General features: G+C 32.4%; 1 long non-coding RNA gene across 1 annotated transcript; it reads left to right on the top strand.

Annotated features, from left to right (window-relative positions):
• The first annotated feature begins 4,246 nt into the window (after window positions 1–4,246).
• LOC116526220 lies at window positions 4,247–9,576 on the top strand. Its single transcript, XR_004258032.1, has 3 exons — window positions 4,247–5,146; window positions 5,691–5,914; window positions 7,914–9,576. It is a non-coding gene; the product is annotated as an uncharacterized LOC116526220 (long non-coding RNA).
• Window positions 9,577–10,929: the final 1,353 nt, after the last annotated feature.

The following is a 10,929-nucleotide window of genomic DNA, read 5'->3' as shown; positions in this document are numbered from 1 at the left end:
TTGTTTTTTAATAATGTTTGACTGTTCTATCTAGGTTTATTATATTTCTATAGAAATTTTAGCATTTGTTTTTCAGTAATGGTAGAAAAGCCTGCTCAGATATTGATTGAAATTGCATACTGTCTTTAAGTTGGGGATAATTGATATCTTTACAATATTTATTTAGGTCATCTCTAAATTTTCTCAGGAAGTCTTCTAGTTTGCAGAGTAGAGGTCTTACTCAACTTTCATTAGCTATGGTCCTAAGTGGTGTATTTTTGGTAATATTATGAATGATTCTGATTTTTAAATTTTATTTTACAATTTTTTTGCTAATTTTTAGAAATAAAATATATTTTTGTATTGATCCTAAATCCTGAGACCTCGTAGAATTTACCTATTACATCTAGAATTTTTAATATATTAATTTTTCTAAATGTAAATAATTTTGTTGTCTGAGAAAAAATATACTTATTTTTTCCTCCCTTGTTACTTCTCCCTCTTTCTTCTTTGGCCCTTTGCTCACTCTCTTTCTTCCTTATTTTTACTTTAAGGCAATAACTAGGACCTTTAAAAATACAATGTTGAATAAAAATGGTAAAAACAAAAAAAGTATACTTACCTTTCCTTGTCTCCAATCTTAGTGTTGGTGCATGTCTAATATTTCATCAATAAGTGTGATGTCAGCTGAAAGTTACTCAGAGATAAATCAAATTTTTTAAATTGAGAGTTTTATTTCTAGATCCTGAGAAATTTTACCATTAATGAGTGTTAGATTTTGTCTGATGCTTTTTTGCATCTGATAAACAACAATGTGATTTATCTTTTTTATTCTTGTTAATGTGATACATTACAGTCATTGATTTCTGAATGTTAATATAACCTTGAATTCTTGGCATAAACTTCAGTTAACTAGGATATATTTTCTAATTACACATATGTTAGATTGCCTTGTATTTTCCCACTGATAATTGGCTTTCTGATCAGTTACTTTTATTTTTTTTTCCCACTGTACTTCCTTTAAGATAACATCTATTGACCTGTCTTTAATTCATCGATTGTTTCTTTTTCAGTTTATTTCTCGTGTTAATCTCATTTTGTATTACGGATGACAGTTTCTATATTCTAATAGTTTTATTTTCTCTGTTGAGATTCACCATCTGTTTATCTATACTTTCTGTTTCTGTCAATTCTTGTACTTATTTAGATAGTTATTTTAAAGTTCATGTTTGTGAGTTACAATATGTAGTTTATCTGTGAGTTTGATGCTTTTGATTTTTTTTCCTTCATTGTGAAGTCCAGTTTTTTCATTTTTCACATAGTGTATAATTGTTATACTGCATATTGGACATTGTGTATAGAAGAACCAGGAAGGTCAGAGTACACTATTGTTTTGCTGTGCTTCCCCAGAGTGTATGAACATTATTTGTGTCTGTTAGTTAAAGTGAGAAATTAATCATTTAAATTGTACTAGTTGTTAAATGACTGAAATCAACCAAATTAAACCTTTAAGATTAAGCTCATTTCTGGCTAGTCCAGTCCAAGACATCCAGTTTTGTGGCTGCAACTTGGTGCTGGCAGCTGCCACTGCTGTGGAACAGCTAGTCTGTTCTATTAGAGCTTGAATGTGGGGTCTAGAGAGGTATTGCCATCACATTTACAGCTCCTGAAACTATTAGAATAAGTGTTAGTTTTTCAAATATGTAAGTTATGTCTGTCTTTCAGTCTCAGCATTATTGCCTTTATTACTTCAGCAAAACTGAAGAGGAGTAAGATCAGCAGAAGTGTTATACCATAAATAAATAAATAAATATATATATAAATAAATAGTATTCCTGCCTGTTTAACAGTTGTCAATATCTTGTGTCATCTCTTCTAAACTGGGTATAGTTTCTGAATTTTTTGAAGGTCTGTCTAGTCCTAGACTTAGTGTTTGCCCAGAGCTGTGGAAGGAAGCTGATTGCCTATAAATATTTTAATGGAAACCAGTTAATCAAGTCTTTCTTGCATCTGCCACTAATAAATAACCCTAAAGACTGGTATAGTTTTCAAATATTTTCCAGTTTTTTCTTGGTGTTACCAGAGGTAAAGTTATTCTTTATCCTTTTATACCAAAACTGAACTCTGGAATATATACATTTGGAATGAGTGTTAATTTCTCAAAGGTGGCCTCTGAAGAGTCTATAGACCCTTATTATGCAGGAGTAAATTTTCCTTTAGACCCAGTCATATTTTCAAGGTAGATATGCTCAGCATATTTATATTCCATAATTTATGAAGCTTTTCCACTAAAAAATAATCCAGATAGTCTACTTTGGAAGAGCAGTCTTGGATCCACTAACAAATAATGATGAAGCAAATATAAATTAAAACCTGTTTCTCAGCATGATGTGTAGTTATGTGGAAAGCAGGGGAAGAGAAGAAAAACTAGTTTTGAACCAAGGGAGATAAAAAAAAATAGTGGACACTCAGATTTTAGTGGCATAACACTACTCTTCAACCAAAAAACCAAGGAAGGTTTCTTAAAGATTGGTAGATATATGGAAGTATGCCAGTGTTTTAGTGAGGAAATATGTAACTACATGGTTGAGGGCATCTGCACTGTGGCATGGGGGTCACTGATGTAGATTCCAGTATAGTTAACCTAAAGGACTGCAATATTGCTAGAATGTATTTCCAGAATTTAACAAAGAGTTAATATTTTTAAATGGTTTTCAAATTACACAGGTAATACATATTTGTGGTAACAGTTAGTATAAAATAGCCCAAAAGTAGCACAAGTTTTATTAAGTCAAATAATATTTACCTCTCATCCTCTGAGCTATTTAATGTTAACAATTTTGTGGATGTCTTGGAACACTTTTCTACCTGCTTACATATACATACACAAGTATTTTATATTTAGAATGTTTAGAGAGAGAAGTTCAAGCTATTTCTTTCAACCGAAATCTGAATGTAGTGCTTACATTTCCTTGCAATATTAAATCATGGAAGTCTGTAACTTGAGAGATAGCTATAAGTTCTGCATGACTTTTATTATGAATTACTATGCTACTTACTTCCTCATTCTGACCCCCCACACTGTCTCTCATTCTGTCCACATAAACCTTCACTTCAGTACCTTCATAATTTATATTAACAACTTGGTGGGTAACCATCTGTACTTTGGCTCATGCTGCTGAACCTCATATGAGCAGATACTCTCACAGTGTTTTAGTTAGATAGATACAAGTGTGCCAAGCTTGTTTTTGTTTTTGTTTTTTCATTTTATTTTTCTTTATAGTGTCACAATAACAATTACTCAGACCCTAGAACTTTCTCTGGACTTCACAATGGACATCTCATTCAACAATACCTTATGGAAAGCAACTCAAAACAAATTTTGAATTATAATTATGTTTTTCATTGTTTCATATTACATAGTGGGACTCTACAATAATTTATGTAACCGTTCTCTTAATTAGTGTGTGATCATTTTGTTTTTATATATTTATAACTACAAATAATTCTGTGATAAAAATTCTTGGATGTAAGTTTTTAGGTACTGGTACTGTTATTTCTGTGGGATAGAAATCTAGGAGTGGGATTGCTAATTATGTGTAAAGTTATTATAGTAGATGTTGCTAGATTTATTTTCCAAAGAACTTAACAATTTGTGTTTTCCACCCACAATGTGAATTGCCATAGATCCCAACCAGCAGTAGGTACTAAAATCCTTTTTTAAACTTTTGTCATTTTGGTACATGTAAAATAAGAGTTCACAGCTATTTTATGGTGTACTTTGCTAACAACTAGGAAGTTTGAGCATTTCTTAACATATCTGTTATTGATTTTTTTCCTTCTGTAACTTACCAATTCAAAGCATTTTATTATTTTTCTACTGTCATTATATTTTTCTTGCCAATTTTTAGGAGTTCATTGTATATGTAGTGAAGATATCTTAATTGTAGATAAGGTATTGTACATTTTTTGTAGACCTGAGTTTGTGGTCTATAAAAAAAACAACAAAAAGAAATACTACACCTATGATTAGGTAGGACATATGAGTGTGCCTGGAACTGTCTTAGTTTGCTCCTGTCTACCCAGTGTATGTCCTGGCTAATGCCCCTTTCTATTCTCAAAAGTTTTCTGGTGTCAACTATGTGGATTACCTCAGATGTAAATAATATTTGAAGGAACTAGAGATGTTCAAACAAGAGAAAATAAAATTCTTGCTTATATATATAACATCTGTATGTGTTTAAAATAAACAGACACACACATGCATATCTACATATACACACAGGCATATTGACACACACACGTATCTATATACCTATTCTTTCTTTTACCATTATAGACCCAATGAACAGAACTAAGCCACTGTTGGAAACACAGGATGATTCCTTATCCTTACTGTAAGGAGAAAATATAATGCTTTCTTTGGGCCACTTTAGGAGATAAGTTCACTGTTTTAGGACATCAATTTTACATTTATATTTGGCGGGGCTAATATTATGGAATAAAGTCTCCCAGAAATCGAGGATGACTTTCGAGTCTATGTTTTATGATTCCATATGACTGGAATAATGGAAGCAACTTTGAAAATAATTAAAAGACATTTGGATATTCTGTAGAGTAAGTGATAGGGATTACAGGCCTTGGAGTATAACAGGGTTCTGATTCTGGCTAGGCTATTTACTTCCTATGTGGGCTTGGGAACATTACCAGACTTCTCTAAGCCTTGAGTTTCATCTTTTGTAAAATGATAATATAGTATTTACTCCATATAGTAATTGTAAGTTTTAAACAAGATTGTGAACGTGAAGTATGTAGTATGCATTTTAATATTTGGTATGTAGTACCCATCAATTTATTACTGAAACACCAGGGGTTTGGTCTAAGTCCTGCTGCTTTCCACATAGAAAGACAATCATGAGACAATGAGAATTCTGTTTATTTAACTGGGTGCTGCAGCTGAGGAGATAGGATATCAGTCTGAAATCCATTTCCCTGATCTACTAAAACTGGGAGTTTATATAGTGAGGAAGGAATATAACTACATGTGGGTAAACAGGAATTAGAGAGTGCTAAGGGAGAGGAGTTGGTCAACAGGAAGCAGGTGGTTGGATAGGCAATCATGATGAGTGAGTGGTCTGGTGTCTCATTGTCCAGATACTGTGATCTGGTAAGTTTCATTTCTTTGATGCTGTGTAGGGGGCCTAAGGGTTGGTTTTCTGAGAAAGGAACTCAGACAAGACAAATGTAATTTTTTCAAGTTTTAAAACTGGGAGGATAAATTTCTATGTTTATTCAAAAGAAACTATAAACTTCAGTTCTATGGGATGATTGAGCCAGTTTCAAATTCATGGGGATTGCTCTTATTAATATCCTTAGCTGCAATGTATTAAGAGTACTTAGTAATATGCCTCACTGGGCATCAGGGCTCTGTGGGTCACTGCTGACATTTTGAATTTTGATCTCTTATAGCAGCCTGCTTCTCATGGGGTCACACAGTAAGAGTAGTTAAAAGAAAGTCTAAAGACTATATTACTCAAAGTTTTCTTAAATCTAGAAGCAAATAATTAAATGAAACAGCAACAAACTTTCTTGTATAAAAACAACTTGGTTTCAGTGTTTTTATATCCCATGCTTAATTGTGTTTGAGGTCATTCCTGAATAACATGAGCTTAGAGATAATCTGTTTTATCATGTCCTCTTCTCTATTTCAGAAAACAACAATAACAACAACAAAAACTCAAGAAACAGGAATGCAAGATCTACGTTTTGTTAAACTAAAGACACCTCTTACTCATAACAATCAGATATGAAAAAGCGCTGCCACGAGGGCAAGAATGATGCTAAGAAAGTCTTTTATGGCTACAAGTCTTGAATCAAGCTGACCGAGCAGTTCTTACACTGAGAAGCAACAACAACCTTTTGTTTCAAGAAACAGGTATGTGTTTCAGGCAGAAACCTTTATAAGATTCTGGTTTTTTTGTCCCATGGGTAACAAGGAAGGAAGAGTAAGTGCACTGGAAATGTGTGATGGAGGAAGCTTTTCTATGTAGGACAATAGCTCTAAATCTCTTTTTAATGAGAAGAAATAAAATTAAAGCATCTTGGACATGCAGACAATCCTATGTTATAACCCAGGGAGAATTCTTGATAGTTTATAATATTACTTTAGTTCCTGTCTAATAATAATGTGAAAAATGCTGATACAGAAAGATTTCTTTGCATTCAAAGACAAGTAATTATCAATAAAGGAGCCAGTACAATTACACTGCATGGAGAAAGGAAGGAAAAGTCAAGATTGAAACGTATGCAAAAATAAATGGAAAAAGAGAACTTATGGAAAAAAATTCTCCGTGATCCAATAAACTGTGATTAAATATATCAGTGTGAATGAGCACAACTCAATGAAACCATCATAAATTCATGGCAGAGAAACAAAAGCTTAGGGAGATACAGTGCAATCACAGACATAGAAATAGCATGAGAAACAGGAGCCAGGGAATACTTAGAGGATAAAAATAAGATAATCTTAGAAAGGAAGTTAACATTGACTGTGACACAGTGACATATATGAAAATAAATATCATGGAAATATAATGACAGTCATAAAAGGCAAGATTGAAAAAAGCATGAGTGAAAAGGAATGGAAATGAACAAATTTTAAAGGGTTTGAAATAAACTGTATGTATGGAAGACAAAGGGTTCTATGTTAAATATAATTAATGTCCCTAAAGAAATAAACCTGACAATTGGAAGGGAAAATAAACATCTAACAACATATTTCAGGGAGAAATTTCACACATAAACAACTTGAATTTATAGGTTCAAATGATAAACCGTGTCTTAGGGAAAAAATTCATGCAGAATGATTAATAGTGAGACAAGCCTGGTAATGATTTTGCCAAATATTAGGAAAATTATTTTTAGTACCTAGGAAAAATAAGCATAACACCAGTGGGGAAATAAAATAGCAGTAAAAGCTATCCTTTTTAAAATACACATTCCATGTAGGATGTGGAGTAATGTCCCCAAATTCCTCAACAAAAATTTCTAAAAATGTTATGCACACTAAATCACCATTCAACTATGAAGGATATATGTATGTAGAATTAAAGGAATGAAATTTCCACAGACTCTTTTTAAAGAAAACTGTTCCTCAGCCAAAGAGGAGAAAACTGAGTAAACAGTGATGAAAAGACAGCTAGCCATCATTGGATTCAGTCCTGAAGGGGAGAGATGGAAACAAATATATGAATTATTCTTATTGAACACAATTTAAATGCCTTCTATGAGGACAATGTAAAAATAATGTAACTAATAAAGAAAGTGAGAGAAAGGAGGGATTAGGAGAGATATGGTATATGGGTAGAGTTCCTCCATTCTTTATAGCCAGGGATTAAACAATATGATTTACAACTGATACATCAAATAGCCAAGCTATAAATATGCTTGGAGATACAAAGTAAATACTGGAACAACAAAGAATAATACAAAATTGAATAGCAAAAAAGTGAGAAAAGATGTGGGAAGAAGTGGAAGTATGCAAATTTTATCATTGTTCACAGTTAAAAACCAATAATTATGCCAAACTATTCCTGGGCACCCTGATTCTGCTCCCACTTCCTAGCTACAATAAAAACCAAATCCAACTTTGCTCCTGCCAGCCAGTTAGACCAGCTTGAACTTGCCTTACTCTCCCCAGAAAGTCCAGTTGTGTAACTAAAAAATCTTTTCATATTATTTTGGTGTACACAGCATCATGGGTCCCAATATACTTTGAATATTTTTAAATGTTTCTGAATATTGAACATTACTAACTATAATGATTACACAATTATATTTTATTTTCTATATTAGCTATTTCTTCAAGGGTTAATTCTTCTGTTCCTTAAACTGGATATTTACAATGCATCTATTGGTTTCCTTATATATTGTAGATTCTTCATTGTCCATCTTTTTTAATGAGGACTTAGAATGAATATTATTGACAGATGGAGCAAGTATCATCTGCATAAGTACAATTTCTTTCTACAGTAATGAATTGAGTTATAATCTTAGAAATCTTCATTCTGATTATTGGGAATGAGAGGGTTGTATGAAATTTTCTGTCAGTTTTCTTTAGGATGTTGAGGCAGTTTACTTTCTTGGTGCATGCTGTACATATACTATTGTGTCCAGAATTAATCTGGGCCTCTGCTTGATTTTATCTCCAGCCCCAACAACTTGTTTGGCAAATCTCATGTCCACTTGCCACCTTACTGCCCAAGGGCAAAAGCTATTGGCAGCTATGCTGAAATCTGATACAACTGGTTTGCAGTTCTTTCACTGCAAACCTAATGACAAAATCAAAATCTACTTGTACTTTTATATCTTGATCACTCTGTTCCTAGGGTGATTATAAGATTTTTGTTTAATAACTCGATATTTAGAAAGTCCTTTTGATCGCTGAGTAGATTTAAGTTCCTATATTTTAATGGGCTTCTTTTAATTCTCTTATGTCTACCTTATATTTTCAGAAATTCTTCCATGTTATACTTGCTAATGACTTGTGTCTCAGCTCTTTATTAGGGCTATAAATATATTTGTACTTTTATTTTCCTTCTGTCAGTCCAATGAGATTTTTAAGAAGAAGAAGAGAAAAGTGCCTCTCAGATTCCTTGAATTGTAAATTTTGACCTTCGTTCTTGTTTTATTATTTTCTCCCTTAAGTTTGCCTACATCTGATCTGTTCCTAGGTTTAACTATTCTTAACTAGGCTCTATTTTTTTAAGACATATTTCTATTCATTAGATTTTATGCAATTATGCTTTGGACATTTTTTTCTTACATAATTTTCATAAACTATAAGGATACAGTCTATCTGAGTCATGCCATAACATTGTGTCCAAGTTTTGAATAACTGTCTTTTTTCCTGGTTGACAAGATGTTTATCATTAAAAGAAATTTGATCACAATTTTATGATATCTAAATATACTCATTTTTTTGAGAACTGATTTGACTTTCAAATTGAAGCAGTGTAACAGAACAACAGAGTTGTAGCACTGACCATACTGGATTATATAATCATACCTTTTCTTCTAAAAATAATTACCAAATACAAAATCTTATTTAGTTAATTCTTACACAACAAACATCTGTATTTTAATTCTACACGTTTTTCTCCATTTTCACACATCCAAGATCCAGCCTAGAGGATGAAATATGATCTACGTTATTATTAGGAAAGAAATCAGAAGTGAAGGTATGAGTCAATGTCATTCCCACAAAAGTCTTCTGAATTAGGGATACTTGAGATGAAACAGGACAAAATTAAGAACGAGAGTAGCTAAAATCAAGAAGTAAAGGGTCTGTACAATAGAAATCAGCATCTCAAATAGGGACCCCAGAAAGCTCAGCATAGATATTAATAGACAGCATGTGGACAGTTGGCAATAGGACAGCCCTTTTCATTAGGCATAAAAGACATATTGTTCCTTTTATAAAAATAATGGGACATTATTGAAACAAATACACATATTATCTCTGAATCCCATAGGATAATTGCATAAAAGGAACCTGGAAAAATTGCTTAAGTCCCTAGAACTTTATTGTTTTTTTTTATTTTATTTTAGGGGACAAGAAAGGAAATGGCAATAGTGGTTTTGGAATCTCCATAGACAATGGGAAGAAGAAATTAATACGACTTGTGACTATTACGGTATGCATTTTTTTTTCCTGACTCATCTTTGCTCTTTTTAATTTCAGTTACAGATTTGTGCTCTGGAAAATAGAAAATACAAATGTAACATTCCTGTCTCATAGTAAATAAGCTCACTAAGTGGAGTCCTGAGCATGACCTCATTTTGGTGGTATCATGACTACTGTCATCCCCACTTTGGCCTTGATCATTTTGGGAGGATCCTGGGAGATCTTCAAAGGGATGTCCATGATTTTTATAAGCACTCATCTAGACACTGTCAGTTTTTAAGTTTTTAGGTAGCACATCAGAATAACACGTTTCTTTCTGAATCTGAAAACCTTCACCTCAGTATGAAAGTACGAAATGCAGTATTTCCACCAGAGAGACAGCTTAAAATAACTTTGGTCATAATCATTTCATGTTACTACTACTTGGTGAGATGTATTATTGATTGTATAGAGCATTATGCCAGAAATCAGAAAGCCTGCACTTCAAAATATGCTTTACTCATTGCCTTCAAAACATTTTCCCCACTTAAATTTCCTCTTTTTTCTCTCTAAAATTATGATACCGATTTTTCTAATGGATTATATAGAATTATAATTATCCATTATTTACTATATAGAAGATGTAGAATGAAGGGAAAACAGCAATTAGAAAATAAGTATATATGGTTTCAATGGAGTTTGTAAAGGTTAAAGTAGAAAAAAGTTTTTGGAAATGTGATGTTTTAAAAATGTGTTTTAGTGGAATGTTCATATCTTAAGTGATTAAATGAAAGGAAAGTCCGTTATATTAAACCTTCAAATTATTTTTAATACATTTGGCTTTAGCTACCTTTTGGATACAACTGAAACTTCTTATAAGCTATTTTCTACTCTCAAAGGCCTCTAATTTGTTGCATTTATTATAATCTATGATTCTTGTTCAATAAATGAGTGATATGTTTGAGTTCATAAATTAACATATTTATTTTGTTAGAAAGCAGGTTTTGATTTTTTAATTTTGTAGGTAAAAGTGATAATGGCGTTTCCACAGGAATAATTTCTATTGTCTAAGAACCGTAGTTTCTTTGCTTGGTAATCCTTCATATATAAGTGACTTGAGTGAGAAGAAAATTAAATGAGAAGCTGAGATGAGTAGAAATTAATGGCTCTGGTACATATACACTATGGAATACTTTTAGTCATAAAAAAGAACAAAATCATACCCTTTGCAGCAACCTGGATGCAGCTGGAGGCCATTGCCCTGAGTGAATTAATGCAGAAACAGA

This window comes from Sapajus apella, unplaced genomic scaffold (assembly GCF_009761245.1).
Source record: "Sapajus apella isolate SASKATOON/1434 unplaced genomic scaffold, GSC_monkey_1.0 scaffold50, whole genome shotgun sequence".
Taxonomy (NCBI): Eukaryota; Metazoa; Chordata; class Mammalia; order Primates; family Cebidae; genus Sapajus; species Sapajus apella.
This window is presented reverse-complemented; position numbering and strand designations above follow the sequence as displayed.